The sequence below is a fragment of the Lactuca serriola genome, chromosome 3 (assembly GCF_051521515.1).
Source record: "Lactuca serriola cultivar US96UC23 chromosome 3, Lser_US96UC23_V15, whole genome shotgun sequence".
Classification (NCBI taxonomy): domain Eukaryota; kingdom Viridiplantae; phylum Streptophyta; class Magnoliopsida; order Asterales; family Asteraceae; genus Lactuca; species Lactuca serriola.
In genome coordinates this window covers 219,599,817-219,614,731 of record NC_136410.1, presented here as the reverse complement: position 1 = coordinate 219,614,731, position 14,915 = coordinate 219,599,817, and the positions used below count along the sequence as shown (strand labels likewise).

General features: G+C 43.8%; 1 long non-coding RNA gene across 2 annotated transcripts; it reads right to left on the bottom strand.

Moving 5' to 3' along the window:
• Nucleotides 1-13,136: 13,136 nt before the first annotated feature.
• Nucleotides 13,137-14,474, bottom strand: LOC145094799 (uncharacterized). Of its 2 annotated transcripts, none has more exons than XR_013703569.1 (3): nt 14,296-14,474; nt 13,875-13,943; nt 13,137-13,267 (listed from the first exon to the last, which is right to left on the bottom strand). It is a non-coding gene; the product is annotated as an uncharacterized LOC145094799 (long non-coding RNA). The 2 variants fall into 2 exon arrangements; XR_013703570.1 differs by having other exon boundaries at nt 14,300-14,474.
• Between the last annotated feature and the right edge of the window lie 441 nt (nt 14,475-14,915).

Below are 14,915 nucleotides of genomic sequence, written 5' to 3'. Positions count from 1 at the left end.
ATGATAGTCCCATGATTTCAATCTATATCTTGTACGGGATGGTAATCCCATGGTTTTGAAACTATATCTAGTACGGGATGGTAATCCCATGACTTTATCCAATTATCGTATATCTAGTTCGGGATAGTGATCCCATGGTTTTATCAAACAATCTTATATCTAGTTCGGGATAGTAGTCCCATGGCTTTTAATCTAAAACTTCAAGTATATCAAACTATCTTGTAACTAATTCGGGATGATAGTCCCAAGGTTTTCAAACTACTTTCTATCTACAATTCGTGTTTATTATAGCATTTCATATCTAATTCGGGATAGAAATCCCATGATTCTCAATATATAGTTTTGTGTATTAAACTATACTCTGTGTTATTAAATCAATCTTGCATTTAGGAAAATATGGGATTTTCCTGGGGTTAACATATATCGCGTAAATGAATTGTAACGAAAGATAACCAAACTAACTTTACATAAGAAAATATGGGATTTTCTTGGATAACAAACCTTTTCGGAAAACTAAAGGAAACCGATACATTTTCATAAAACAAAACCGCTTATGAACTCACCAACTTTATGCTGATTTTCAAACTGCTTGTATTCTCAGGTCCACATTAGTCAGGTACCCGGTGATATCTTTTGGAGAAGACGGAGTGCTCGGAAGACTCGTCTCAACTTTTGTTCATATGATATATGTATAACACTTGTATAATTCACTTTTGAAACAAATGTAAACTTTCAAATATATGTAATGTAATGGTTGTTTACTGTGATTACTATGTACATTGGATTTGATACTCAACGTGGATTCAACCCCGGAAATATTTCCGCCTATGGTTTTCGGGGTGTGACAATTGTGAAGGCTAGAAGCTGGTGTTCAAGTGTAGATCCGGGCTTAGCAAAGGTTGGAGCTTCCTTTTAAGGTAAAAAGTTCGGATCTTGACTTGTAGATCTTGTGGTATGCTTTATAGACCATTTTCTAGGGTTTTGGTCCCAAAGGTGGAGACTTTATGAGCAAGTGGTCTCCATTAGCTTAGATCCATCATATTTCTGGTCCATCTGAGTTGTAGATCCATAAAAATGTAATCTTGGACGTGAATGATTAGCCATGCATGAGATCTAGATCCTTGAATTGAAATGGAAAAGTGTTAAGAAGTATAAGAGCCTTTACAGCCATGCTAAGGCTTAAAGGTTCTGACTTTATGAGTAAGGATGCTTAAATAAGGCCAGATCTAGAAGTTGAAGTAGTGGCTTAACCGATTAAGACAAGAAATGAAGAGTGTCTAGATCTAACTATTACGCTGGGCGTAACTCCCACTATGCGCAGCGTATTGGGTGTAGACCCCGATTATTGAGTTGGCGATGTACGCCCCGCGTACATCAATCTGTACGCCCCGCGTACTGAAGATGTTGACTTTTGCTGACTTTAGGGTTTTGGTCAACATGTGGACTTTGAGTCAAGGGAGGGTAAAATAGTCTTTTACCCCTCTGAGGAATGTTAATAAGGGGTAAAGTCTAGTTGTGGAAGTCTATATTAATTAAAATGATATTCGTTATGATTAGGCGAGGTTGAGTCTTCATTTGGGATTCGGAGATAGCGAGCACGTGAGATTCTAGACTTTCCACGAGGTGAGTTTTCTCACTATATTGTACCCAGAAGGGTTTTATTGTGTGACCGGAAGGTCGGGTATGTTATGAGTTGTATGCATTGTATGTGATTAATTTATCCGTTTATATGTGCTATGTATGCTATGTGGGCCGGAAGGCATTATGTTATGGGCCGGAAGGCAATTATGTTATGGGCCGGAAGGCATTATGTTATGGCCGAAAGGCAATTATGTTATGGGCCGGAAGGCATTGTGGTATGGACCGGAAGGTCGATGCGGGTAAGACCGGAAGGTTTACCGGGTTTGGACGGAAGTCCCCTGAGACACATGGACCGGAAGGTCATGGCCTGGAAAGGCGTATGTGCGTAAGAAGTATTTTGGGGAACTCACTAAGCATTTATGCTTACAGTTGTTGTGTTATGTGTTTCAGGTACTAGCGAGGACCGTGGGAAGGCGCCAGCATGATCTGTACACACTGATGGGGGATTTATGATCTTGGGGTTTATATGATTTGTATTATGATATGATACATTGGATCTTTATGACTTGTTTTGGATGAAAACATGTTTTTAAGAAATGAAAATTTTGCTTTGAAAATTTACGTTGTTACACGAAGAATACTACTTCTACAAGCCGTAGTGTTGTCCGATCATATTCTGATCAAGTGAGTGTGTAGTTACTTTCTTCTAACGCATAATTATGAAGTATTTTATACGAAATACGTGTTATGTGTATAATATTGTTGTTATGTTCGTGAATGTATATTCATTCTCTTCTATCTCATAGATCTGATTTATTTTCTATGAAATACATGTTATGTGGGTGTGCCTCATCTGTTATGTGGAATAGGTATTGAACGAAAATGCTATACAGGTTTTAAACTATGTATAAAAATATATATTTTTATCTACTAATATGTTGGGTAGAACATGGGTAGATAGTTGGTGCGTAATAAACAGATGAGAGGCCTCGATGTTGTTGTTGTTGATCTAGTTATTCATCGGAGTATGGATAACGACCACAGACTCTTTCTAGACAGTCTGGTTGAATGCTAGTAGGTTGATAACATGTAGGTGTTGTGAATGACGTGTTCACCGGTGTACTCTATCCCCCTCATGGTTGCCTTTAGGACATCTATTGTTGAGAAAACCCTTAGCAGTAATGTCCGTCCCGATGAAAATCCTAGATTAGGAACCCTGAGATAGATGTTGTTTTAGGGACGTAAAGTGAGGATAACGGGAATGGGTAATCGGGTAATTGTTGGTTGGGGAAATTAAATATAATTATTTATTTTGGGTTGAAAACCCTATATGCTCACCAGGCTCCCAAGCCTGACCCACTCAGTTTTATTTGTATTACAGGAAGTGGCGCAAGGGCATAAGATGGATGAATCATCAAGTTGTTTTGTTTACAAGTATGTATATGTATATATTTGTTGAATGACTTGTAATGTTATCGTTTATTGTAACAACGTAAATTTTCAAAGAAAAAATTTCATTTCTTAAAAACATGTTTTCATCCAAAACAAGTCATAAAGATCCAATGTATCATATCATAATACAAATCATATAAATCCCAAGATCATAAATCCCCCATCAGTGTGTACAGATCATGCTGGCGCCTTCCCACGGTCCTCGCTAGTACCTGAAACACATAACACAACAATTGTAAGCATAAATGCTTGTGAGTTCCCCAAAATACTTCTTACGCACATACGCCTTTCCAGGCCATGACCTTCTGGTCCATGTGTCTCAGGGGACTTCCGTCCCAACCCGGTAAACCTTCCGGTCTTACCCGCATCGACCTTCCGGTCCACACCACAATGCCTTCCGGCCCATAACATAATTGCCTTCCGGCCCGTAACATATATGCCTTTCGGCCCACAACATAATGCCTTCCGGCCCATAACATAATTGCCTTCCGGCCCATAACATAATGCCTTCCGGCCCACATAGCATACATAGCACATATAAACTGCTAAATTAATCACATACAATGCATACAACTCATAACATGCCCGACCTTCCGGTCACACAATAAAACCCTTCCGGGTACAGTATAGTGAGAAAACTCACCTCGTGGAAAGTCTAGAATCTCACGTGCTCGCTATCTCCGAATCCCAAACGAAGACTCAACCTCGCCTAATCATAACGAATATCATTTTAATTAATATGGACTTTCACCACTAGACTTTACCCCTTATTAACATTCCTCAGAGGGGTAAAAGACCATTTTACCCTCCCTTGACTCAAAGTCCACATGCTGACCAAAACCCTAAAAGTCAGCAAAAATCAACATCTTCAGTACACGGGGGCGTATAGACTGATGTACCGGGGCGTACATCACCAACTCAATAATCGGGGTCTCCACCCAGTACGCTGCGCGTATTGGGAGTTACGCCCAGCGTAATAGTCAGATCTAGGCACTCTTTATTTCTGGTCTTAATCGGTTAAGCCACTACATCAAATTCTAGATCTGGCCTTATTTAAGCATCCTTACTCATAAAGTCGGAACCTTTAAGCCTTGGCATGGCTGTAAAGGCTCTTATACTTCTTAACACTTTTCCATTTCAACTCAAGGATCTAGATCTCATGCATGGCTAATCATTCACGTCCAAGATTACATTTTTATGGATCTACAACTCAAATGGACCAGAAATATGATGGATCTAAGCTAATGGAGACCACTTGCTCATAAAGTCTCCACCTTTGGGACCAAAACCCTAGAAAATGGTCCATAAAGCATACCACAAGATCTACAAGTCAATATCCGAACTTTTTACCTTAGAAGGAAGCTCCAACCTTTGCTAAGCCCGGATCTACACTTGAACACCAGCTTCTAGCCTTCACAATGGACTCTTCTTCTCCTTTGCTACCTTGAAATGACATCACCACGCTTAGAACACTCATAAAAAGGGCTAGGAACGAAGGGACACTCTCTTAGGGTTTCTTTCTGAAGGATGGTGGCTGAGGAACCAAGCCATCTCATTCCTTTTATAGCCAACAACTCAAATTAGGGTTTTGGGTCTAGACTGGTTATGCCCAGCGTAGCCTTAGGTACGCCCAGCGTACCCGGGTGGCAACACGTTCAATTTAAGCGTGCGAGTACACACAGCATACTCTTTGTACGCCCAACGTACTCGCCCCAACACAAAAGGGCCAATATGACATTTATGAAGAGATGAAGGGCTAAAGGGTTATACCTGAATTCCGGGTTGTTACAATTCTCCCCCACTAGAACCAGACTTCGTCCCCGAAGTCTTATACCGAAAACAGGCCCGGATACTGCTCCCGCATCTCCGACTCGGGTTCCCATGTTAGCTCGGACCCCTTCCGATGTTGCCATTGCACTTGCACCAAGGGCACTTCCTTGTTCCTCAAAACCTTAACCTTTCGATCCCTAATTGCCACCGGTCTCTCAATATAGTTTAGGCCTGCATCCACTTGAATATCCTCTAATGGTACCACTGCCGACTCGTCGGCATTACATTTCCTCAACTGTGACACATGGAAGGTGTCGTGAATCTGTCCCAGCTCCGCAGGTAGATCTAAACGGTAGGCTACCCTGCCTATCCTCGCGATTACCCTGAAAGGTCCAATATATCGAGGCCCCAATTTGCCCTTCTTCCTGAATCGGATCACTCCTTTCCAAGGAGAGACCTTTAAGAGTACAAGGTCACCAACCTGAAACTCGAGCTCGGACCGACGCCTGTCCGCATAACTCTTCTGGCGACTCTGAGCGGTCAACAATCTCTGCCTGACCTATTGTATCTGTTTTGTCGTATGAAGCACAATCTCCGTACTACCCATTACCCGATGCCCCACCTCTCCCCAGCAGATGGGGGTCCGACACCTCCTCCCATACAACAGCTCAAAGGGTAGCATACCAATGCTCGAATGATGGCTGTTGTTGTACGAAAACTCTGCCAAGGGTAAATAGGTGTCCCAACTCCCTCCAAAATCCAAAACACACCCTCGGAGCATATCCTTGAGCGTCTGAATCGTCCGCTCACTCTGCCCGTCTGTCTGTGGGTGGTATGAGGTACTGAAATGCAGTCTCGTACCCAACTCCTCGTGAAACTTCTTCCAAAATCTGGAAGTAAATCACATGTCTCGATCTGAAACAATCGACATTGGAACCCCATGCCGCGATACCACCTCTCTCACATACAACTCCGCCAACCTCTCAGTAGAAGAGCTCTCACTGATAGCAAGAAAATGAGTGCTCTTCGTCAACCTGTCCACAATCACCCAAATTGCATCGACTCCTCTCGCAGTCCTAGGCAACTTGGTGATAAAATCCATGGTAATCTGTTCCCACTTCCACTAGGGAATCTCCAGCGGTTGCAGCTTACCATGCGGACACTAGTTCTCGGCCTTAACTTGGCGACAAGTTAGGCACCTCTCGACGAACCATGCAACATCCCTCTTCATACAGGGCCACCAATACTCCTTCTTTAGGTCCAAATACATCTTAGTAGCTCCGGGATGGATTGAGAACTTCGATCGATGTGCCTCCTCCATCAAAATGGTATGCGTCCCGCCCACAAATGGTACCCAAATCCGGCCCTGAAATGTCATAAGTCCCCGACTATCGGTAACGAACTCCGAAACCTGCCCAACAACCCGCTCCCGCTTTCGGTTCTCTGGTCTCGCAGCCTCAACCTGGGCCCCTCGGATGGTGTCCAATACCGGAGTCATCACCGTCAACCTCATACAAATGTCTCGGATCGGGGCGCTCTCCGGCCTACGGCTCAAAGCATCGGCTACGACATTAGCCTTGCCAGGGTGGTACATGATCTCATAATCATAATCCTTCACCTCATATTCAGGTTTGGCTGATCCATCAAGTACTTCATACTCTTGTGGTCCGTGTATATGGTACACCGAACCCCATATAGATAGTGCCGCCAGATCTTGAGGGCAAACACCACAACCCCCAACTCCAGATCGTGGGTGGGATATCTCGACTCATGAGGCTTCAGCTGCCTCGATGCATACGCTATAACGTGCCCCCTCTGCATAAGCACTGCCCCTAACCCAGATATAGATGCATCATAATATACCACAAAATCCTCCATCCCTTCCGGGAGTGCAAGCACGGGGGCCTCGCACAACTTCTGACGTAGGGTCTCAAATGAGGACTGCTGCTCCGGACCCTAAGAAAATGCAACACCCTTCCGGGTCATCTTGGTAAGTGGCACGGCGATCTTGGAGAAATCCCTAATAAACCTCCGATAATAGCTGGCCAATCCCAGAAAACTCCTGATCTCAGTGGGTGATCTCGGTACCTCCCATCTCATCACTGCCTCAATCTTGGACGGATTGACCAATATCCCATCCTGGTTAACAAGGTGTCCTAGGAACTGGACCTCTCGTAACTAGAAATCACACTTGGAGAATTTGGCATACAGCCTCTCCGATCTCAGAACTCCAAGGATCTCCCTGAAATGCTCCTCATGCTGCTCTCTAGACCTCGAATATACCAAAATATCATCAATGAATACGATCACCGACCGATCCAACATCCGGGAACTCACGCACTACCGGAACCTCGTCAACTGAACTTGGCCTCCCAGCGGCCACTCGTGCGTCCATCACATAAGCTATGAATCCACTGCAGCCCTGCTGCAAACTCTGCCTCGCCATGGCAGCCCCACAGAACGCTGACCCACACCGGGTCCCCTCGCCATACACAGTAAGCACTCCCCCACTAGGGTGCCGCATAGTCACCAGCTGTCTCTCGCAGTCAATGACCGCTCCGAACTTACTCAACCAGCCAATGCCCACGATGACGCAGACATCTCCCATAGCGATAGGAACTAGGTCTATAGGAAAATTGTCACCAAAAATCTCGAGCACACATCCTCGAATCACGTCGGTGGCATATACCGCTTTCTCATCAGCTATGGAAACCCTCAGAGGTCGACTCATCACCTCTCGCTCAATACCAAGGTGCTGACTAAAAGCCAGAGATACAAAAGACCGACTCGCACCCAAGTCAAACAATACCAATGCAGGTACAGAATTCACAAGAAAAGTACCCACGCATATCATAAAATAAGCACAACATCTCAGCATAAAAATAAATACACGAAAGAATACATACCATCCACGACATCGGGCGTCGCACGGACCTCCTCTACAATCAACTGAAAAGCTCTCCCACGAGCCTTCGGAGCCTCGGCCTTCGCCGGTCGAGCCTCGGTAATCCTTGCAGCCGGCACGGATCCCTGCGCTGATCCCTGGTGTAGCTGAGGGCACTCGGCCTTCCGAGGGCCAGTCTGGTTGCAATGGAAGCAAACCATAAATCCCTTGGGGCAATCCCTGGCGATATGCCCCTCCTTGCCATATTTGTAGCAAGCACCCGATCGACAGGTCCCCTCATGACCCTTGCCGCACTTCCCGCAAGTGCGGCCCTTCTGGCCTCCAGTCCTCGAATCAGCGGACTAGGTCCGCTTGGCTGCCGGCTGAGACTGAGCCGGCCGCCGATCCATCCTCTGAGACTCGGCCTCCTCCCTGGCTTGAGTCTCCAACTCAATCTCCCTCTTCCTGGCATTTTCCTGGAGCTCAGCAAATGTCTGGTACGTCGAGTTCGACACGAACTCCCGGATGTCCCTCCTCAGAATACCCAGATACCGGCTCATCCGAGCCTGCTCAGTAGCCACCTGCTCAGGGCAGAACAACGCCCTCTCATGAAACTTCCGGGTGACCACAGTAACCGAATCATTACCCTGCTTGAGGGTCAAGAACTCCTGAACCAACCGTTCCCTCTCCACAGGGGGAACATACTCGTCTCTGAACATGGTGGTGAACCTCTCCCAGGTCACCGCTGAAATCTCTGCAAGAGTGAAGTTCGCCGTCACAAACTTCCACCAATCCTTCGCTCCCAAGCGGAGCTGGTTCAAAGAGAACCGTACCCTCAGATGCTCCGGACATGAACAAGTATAGAAGCATCCTCAATGTCAGCAATCCATCTCATCGCAACGATCGGATCCAGCGTCCCATCAAACTCGGGTGGCTTCGTGTTGCTGAACTCTCAGAACATCAACGAGTCACCTCCCTGAGGCCTGGCAGCAGCCACGGCTGCCGTAGCTGCAGCGGCTGAGGCCTCAGTCACCGCGGCATACCGCTCATCAAAAGTCTCCAATAGTGTGGTCTTGATAGACCCAAACATCTCCGGAATCTCGGCCCGGATTGCCGCAGCCACCTCATCGTGGATCATCTGACGAATCTCCTCGTCACTCACGCCGCTCGTCTCAGGTCTGTGGCATGTCCCAACCATGATGCCTCTGAAATACAACATAAGAATATCAAAGACCCAATCGAGCATACTTGCACTCGATAACGCAACCCTACTCGACCTCCGATACCCAAAGGATTCTTACTTGGACTGCCCACTGATCCGGTGTCTTCAGTAGTACGGGCCCTATACTACTGACTACACCGCATCAGCGTTCACCCCAAGTCCTCCTCCTTGGACCCCGGATCACGAGTACTCTATTCTTGCTATGCACTGATTACCTACTCGCTCTCAAAGCATCTAATAGCAGCAGGTTTCCCCCTAGACTAAGGCATCACAAATCAGGCCACTCTAGTCCTAATATGAATACCTAGTCTACTCTAGCATGCATATCATATCGCAACACATCTTATAACACATTTTGTAAGGGTATTTTGGGGATTTTACCATTCGGGCGCTGGCTGACCGTACACACTGCTTCTCCTTTGGTTATTACAAAATCTCTTATAAAATTTTTATGCCTTTATTAATTGAAAAATTCCTCAAATCCTCGGTTTGAGTACAGTTACGCCCGAAGGTGCATCCGAATCCCTCAAACCAAGGCTCTGATACCAACTTGTAACAACGTAAATTTTCAAAGCAAATTTTTCATTTCTTAAAAACATGTTTTCATCCAAAACAAGTCATAAAGATCCAATGTATCATATCATAATACAAATCATATAAATCCCAAGATCATAAATCCCCCATCAGTGTGTACAGATCATGTTGGCGCCTTCCCACGGTCCTCGCTAGTACATGAAACACATAACACAACAACTGTAAGCATAAATGCTTAGTGAGTTCCCCAAAATACTTCTTACGCACATACTCCTTTCCAGGCCATGACCTTCCGGTCCATGTGTCTCAGGGGACTTCCGTCCCAACCCGGTAAACCTTCCGGTCTTACCCGCGTCGACCTTCCGGTCCACACCACAATGCCTTCCGGCCCATAACATAATTGCCTACTGGCCCATAACATAATGCCCTCAGGCCCATAACATAATGTCTTCCGGTCCATAACATAATGCCTTCTAGACCATAACATAATGCCTTCCGGCCCACATAGCATACATAGCACATATAAACGGCTACCTTAAACACATACAATGCATACAACTCATAACATACCCGACTTTCCGGTCACACAATAAAACCCTTCCGAGTACAGTATAGTGAGAAAACTCACCTCGTGGAAAGTCTAGAATCTCAGGTGCTCGCTATCTCCGAATCCCAAACGAAGACTCAACCTCGCCTAATCATAACAAATATCATTTTAATTAATATAGACTTCCACCACTAGACTTTACCCCTTATTAACATTCCTCGGAGGGGTAAAAGACCATTTTACCCTCCCTTGACTCAAAGTCCACATGTTGACCAAAAACCTAAAAGTCAGCAAAAGTCAACATCTTCAGTACGCGGGGCGTACAGACTGATATACGCAGGGCGTACATCGCCAACTCAATAATCGGGGTCTCCACCCAGTACGTTGCGCGTATTGGGAGTTACGCCCAGCGTAATAGTCAGATCTAGACACTCTTCATTTCTGGTCTTAATCGGTTAAGCCACTACTTCAACTTCTAGATCTGGCCTTATTTAAGCATCCTTACTCATAAAGTCGGAACCTTTAAGCCTTGGCATGGTTGTAAAGGCTCTTATACTTCTTAACACTTTTCCATTTCAACTCAAGGATCTAGATCTCATGCATGGCTAATCATTCACGTCCAAGATTACATTTTTATGGATCTACATCTCAAATGGACCAGAAATATGATGGATCTAAGCTAATGGAGACCACTTGCTCATAAAGTCTCCACCTTTGGGACCAAAACCCTAGAAAATGGTCCATAAAGCATACCACAAGATCTACAAGTCAAGATCCAAACTTTTTACCTTAGAAGGAAGCTCCAACCTTTGCTAAGCTCGGATCTACACTTGAACACCAGCTTCTAGCCTTCAAAATGGACTCTTCTTCTCCCTTTGCTACCTTGAAATGACACCACCAAGCTTAGAACACTCACAAAAAGGGCTAGGAACGAAGGGACACTCTCTTAGGGTTTCTTTCTGAAGGATGGTGGCTGAGGAACCAAGCCATCTCATTCCTTTTATAGCCAACAACTCAAATTAGGGTTTTGGGTCTGGACCGGTTACGCCCAGCATAGCCTTAGGTACGCCCAGCATACCCGGGTGGCAACACGTTCAATTTAAGCGCGTGAGTATGCGCAACGTACTCTTTGTACGCCCAGCGTACTTGCCCCAACACAAAAGGGCCAACATGACATTTATGAAGAGATGAAGGGCTAAAGGGTTATACCTGAATTCCGGGTTGTTACATTTATGCTTTATGGTCTGTATCGGAACATGACATCCCGAGTTTTGATTATATAATGAAAATGCATCTCTTGATGAAATGCTTTGATAAATATTATTTTATCATATTTTGTTTTGGGAACAAATTCCACAACTCTTTTAAATCAAAAGGATTTACTCTGAAATTATTTTAAAAAGCATAAATGAAATCGGTCTTTTCTGGCCGTGATTTTGGGGATGTCACAGTTGGTATCAGAGCATTAGTTTAAGCGAACTAGGAATTTGTAGGATTTCTAGACTTAAACTTAGAATGCTAAGTGGAAATTTGAGTTAAGTGTCTGTTGGATTTTAGACACGAGCACTAGTTCATTTTAGGAAAGTTGCCTAAAATGCTTTTATGTGCTAAATGTTATATGTTGCCATATATGATATTAATTGTTCGGATCTACGGTCTGTTGCCGACCGGATCTGGAAACCTTATGTGTGTAGGATTCTAAGCATATACCTACGTTATTAGAACTAGCATGTAAACGTTTCGGAGTAATAAGGATGATTTGAATATCTATCGTGAATAAGGATCTAATTTCACCTTATTCGGTGTGTAGATCAAAAATGGTGAGAACAAGGAGTGGCATTGGAAACGCGGATGAAAACAGGAATCAACCGCTAGTGATTGAGCAAGCACCTATTGTAGCAGCGACACCAGAACCAATAACGATGGCTGGGGTGCAAGCCATGATTCGGACTATGTTAGCCGAACAAAGGGATGAGATGCGACAGATGTTGCATGATAATAGGGACGAACCTATCATACCTATTGAGGAACCTGAATTGATTCCCGAGCAATCGGAGGAAGGGAACAATAGTCGCATTATGAGTCAAGTTGGGACTCAAGGAGAACGAAGGAACGATCCGGAAAGGAGAAACAACAAGGATGGGCGAATGTACAAGAACTTCTTGGGCGCCAAGCCGCCAAGTCTTTCTGGGAGCCCAAAGCCTGTTGAGATAATGGATTGGATCTCCGAAATGGAGATGGTATTTGAAATTTGCGACTGTAGCAACAAACAGAAGACTGTCTTTACAGTCAGACAACTGAAGATTGGAGTCTTGAGTTGGTGGAAGTTGTTGGAAGATACTATGCCATGAGGAGAAGCCCTGAAAATGTCATGGGAGGAGTTCTTGGAACAACTAAGGGTGCAGTATTGTTCAGAGATAGATCTGATTGATCTGAACAATGAGTTCCAAAACTTGAAGAAGGGGAGGATGAGCATAGATGACTATGCTACTGCATTCACTGAGAAAATGAAGTTATTTCCGTACCTAGTGCTAACGGAACTCTCCAAGATTGAGAGGTATGCTAATGGACTGCCTGCCGACTTTGGTCCGACAGTCAAGATGGCAACTACTCTGAAAATGGCTGCTCGTGCAGCTAAGAATATGGAGGCCCAGCAGAAGGAAAAGGGTCTGGAAAGGATAGAAGTTGGTGAAAAGAGGAGGTTCGATGGAACTTCAGGGTCCAATAAGAAAAACAAGTTCTCGAAGTCTGGTCCGAGGGGAAATGGAGGCGAAGCGAAATGGTGCGACAAATGTAAGAAGAAGCATCATGGAAAATGTGAGGTAGCGGCCACATGCTACAAATATGGAAAGCCAGGGCACTATGCAAACGAATGCACCCTCTCTAAGAAGGTTTGCTATGGTTGTAGTGAGGAGGGACACATGTCGAGGGACTGCCCGAAGAAGAAGGAGGCAGCTAGACCCAACATTCCGCCAAATCTGTGACATCCCCAAAATCACGGCCACAAAATACCGGTTTGTTTATGCTTTGTTTAAAAATCAGAGTTACATTTTAAATGAAAGTGTTGCGGAATTTGTCCCAAAACAAAAATATGATAAAGATTTATCAAAAGCATTTCCATAGAAATGTATTTCATTAAAAGACTTGGGATGTCATGTTCGTACAGATCAAAAGCATAAACAGTACAATATAAGCCTTACTACATTATTTCATATCTACAGGCCTATATCCGTAATCCCTCGTCCAAAACATCACACCTATGCTCATGCGCCACTACCTGTAATACATAAAACTGAGTGGGTCAGGCTTGGGAGCCTGGTGAGCACATAGGGTTTTCAACCCACAATAAATAAGTTTATTAATTCAATCAACAATAACCCGATTACCCGTTCCCGTTATCCTCACTTTACGTCCCTAAACACCTATCATAAGGGACCTAGCCTAAGGATCATCATCGGGACGGACACTACTGCTAAGGGGATTCCTCAGCAATAAATGTCCTAAAGGCAACCATGTGGGGGATGGAGTACACCGGTGAACATATCGTTCACAAACACCTACAGGTTGCGAGCCTGCTAGTGTTCCACTGGACTGTCTAGAAGAGTCCGTGGTCGTCATCCATACTCCGCTAAATGACAGAAACAACAACATCAACATCGAGGCCTCTCATCATTTTATCACACATTAGCTATTACATCTACCCATGTTTTACCCCAACATTTTCGTAGATATAAAATACATATACAGTTTAAATCATTGAAAACATGTATAACAATGTTCATCTAGCATAGATAGCAAGTATTCAGATAATATGCACATATAGCACGTAATTTATATAAAATACTTCATATCTATGTGTAAGCTGAAAGTAACTATGCACTCACTTGTTAAGGTGATGATTCCAAAATCGGGCAGCGCTTGCTTCTAACGATTCTATTTTCCTTCGACGAAACCTAACATTATTATCGCTAAATTTTAGTCTAATATTTACCGTGACCAACTATTAGTCTTAGTATTATTATTATTATATAAGTGTTAAACAATATTTTCCAACCACTATGTACAGACAGGGGCCAGACATAAAACACCGGAGGGCAGGACCATTTTGGCATATAGCACTTCTGAAATCCAACAACCCTATGCGGCCCTTTAAACCAGATTCCCCGTACCGCGAGTAGTTAAAAAAAAATATTATAACGACACTTATATAAGTTATAATAATAGCTCAAATATTTATTATAAGTTCATAATAACAATACTAATTTTAAATATAAGCTATATTAAAATAAGGTAAGCATAACTTACTTACAAGGGGGTTTTAGCTAGGAGTCGGGCTCTGCAGGGGCAGAACTTCGTCGCTGAATCTTTCTAAGAAAGATTCGTGCAGCGCTTCAGCGCTCACCTTACTATACTAAGCTACAGAAAGAGAAGTCGAATCACGAGGGACCGAAATGCTCGGGGGATAAGGAGAGAAAGACTCTTGAATCAAGAGAATGGAGCAAGAAATATGAGAGCCCAAGGCTCTTATTTATACTAATTGAATTTTCAAAAACTACCCTCCATAATTACTTAATGACCTTTTAGTTATATAAACAACTAAACACCCCTCTATAATACTATTATAAATGGATTTAATGATATTTGTACTAAGCTAATGTCGAAAGAACTCAACATTAGTCTTATAATGACCGCATCGTCGATACCTTTCTAATGATATATACATATGTATATATATGTGTACGTATACATGATTTATACTTTATTTTAATACGTAAATATGCTATTATAATTTGTAACTCGTTCATACGAACTCCGTTTTTGACGTTCTTTATATCCACGCGTAGGTGAAGACGTACTCTACAACTTTCGTTTAGACTCCGTCGGCTAATTTTGACTTTATTTTTAAAGTTATATTTTTAACAAGC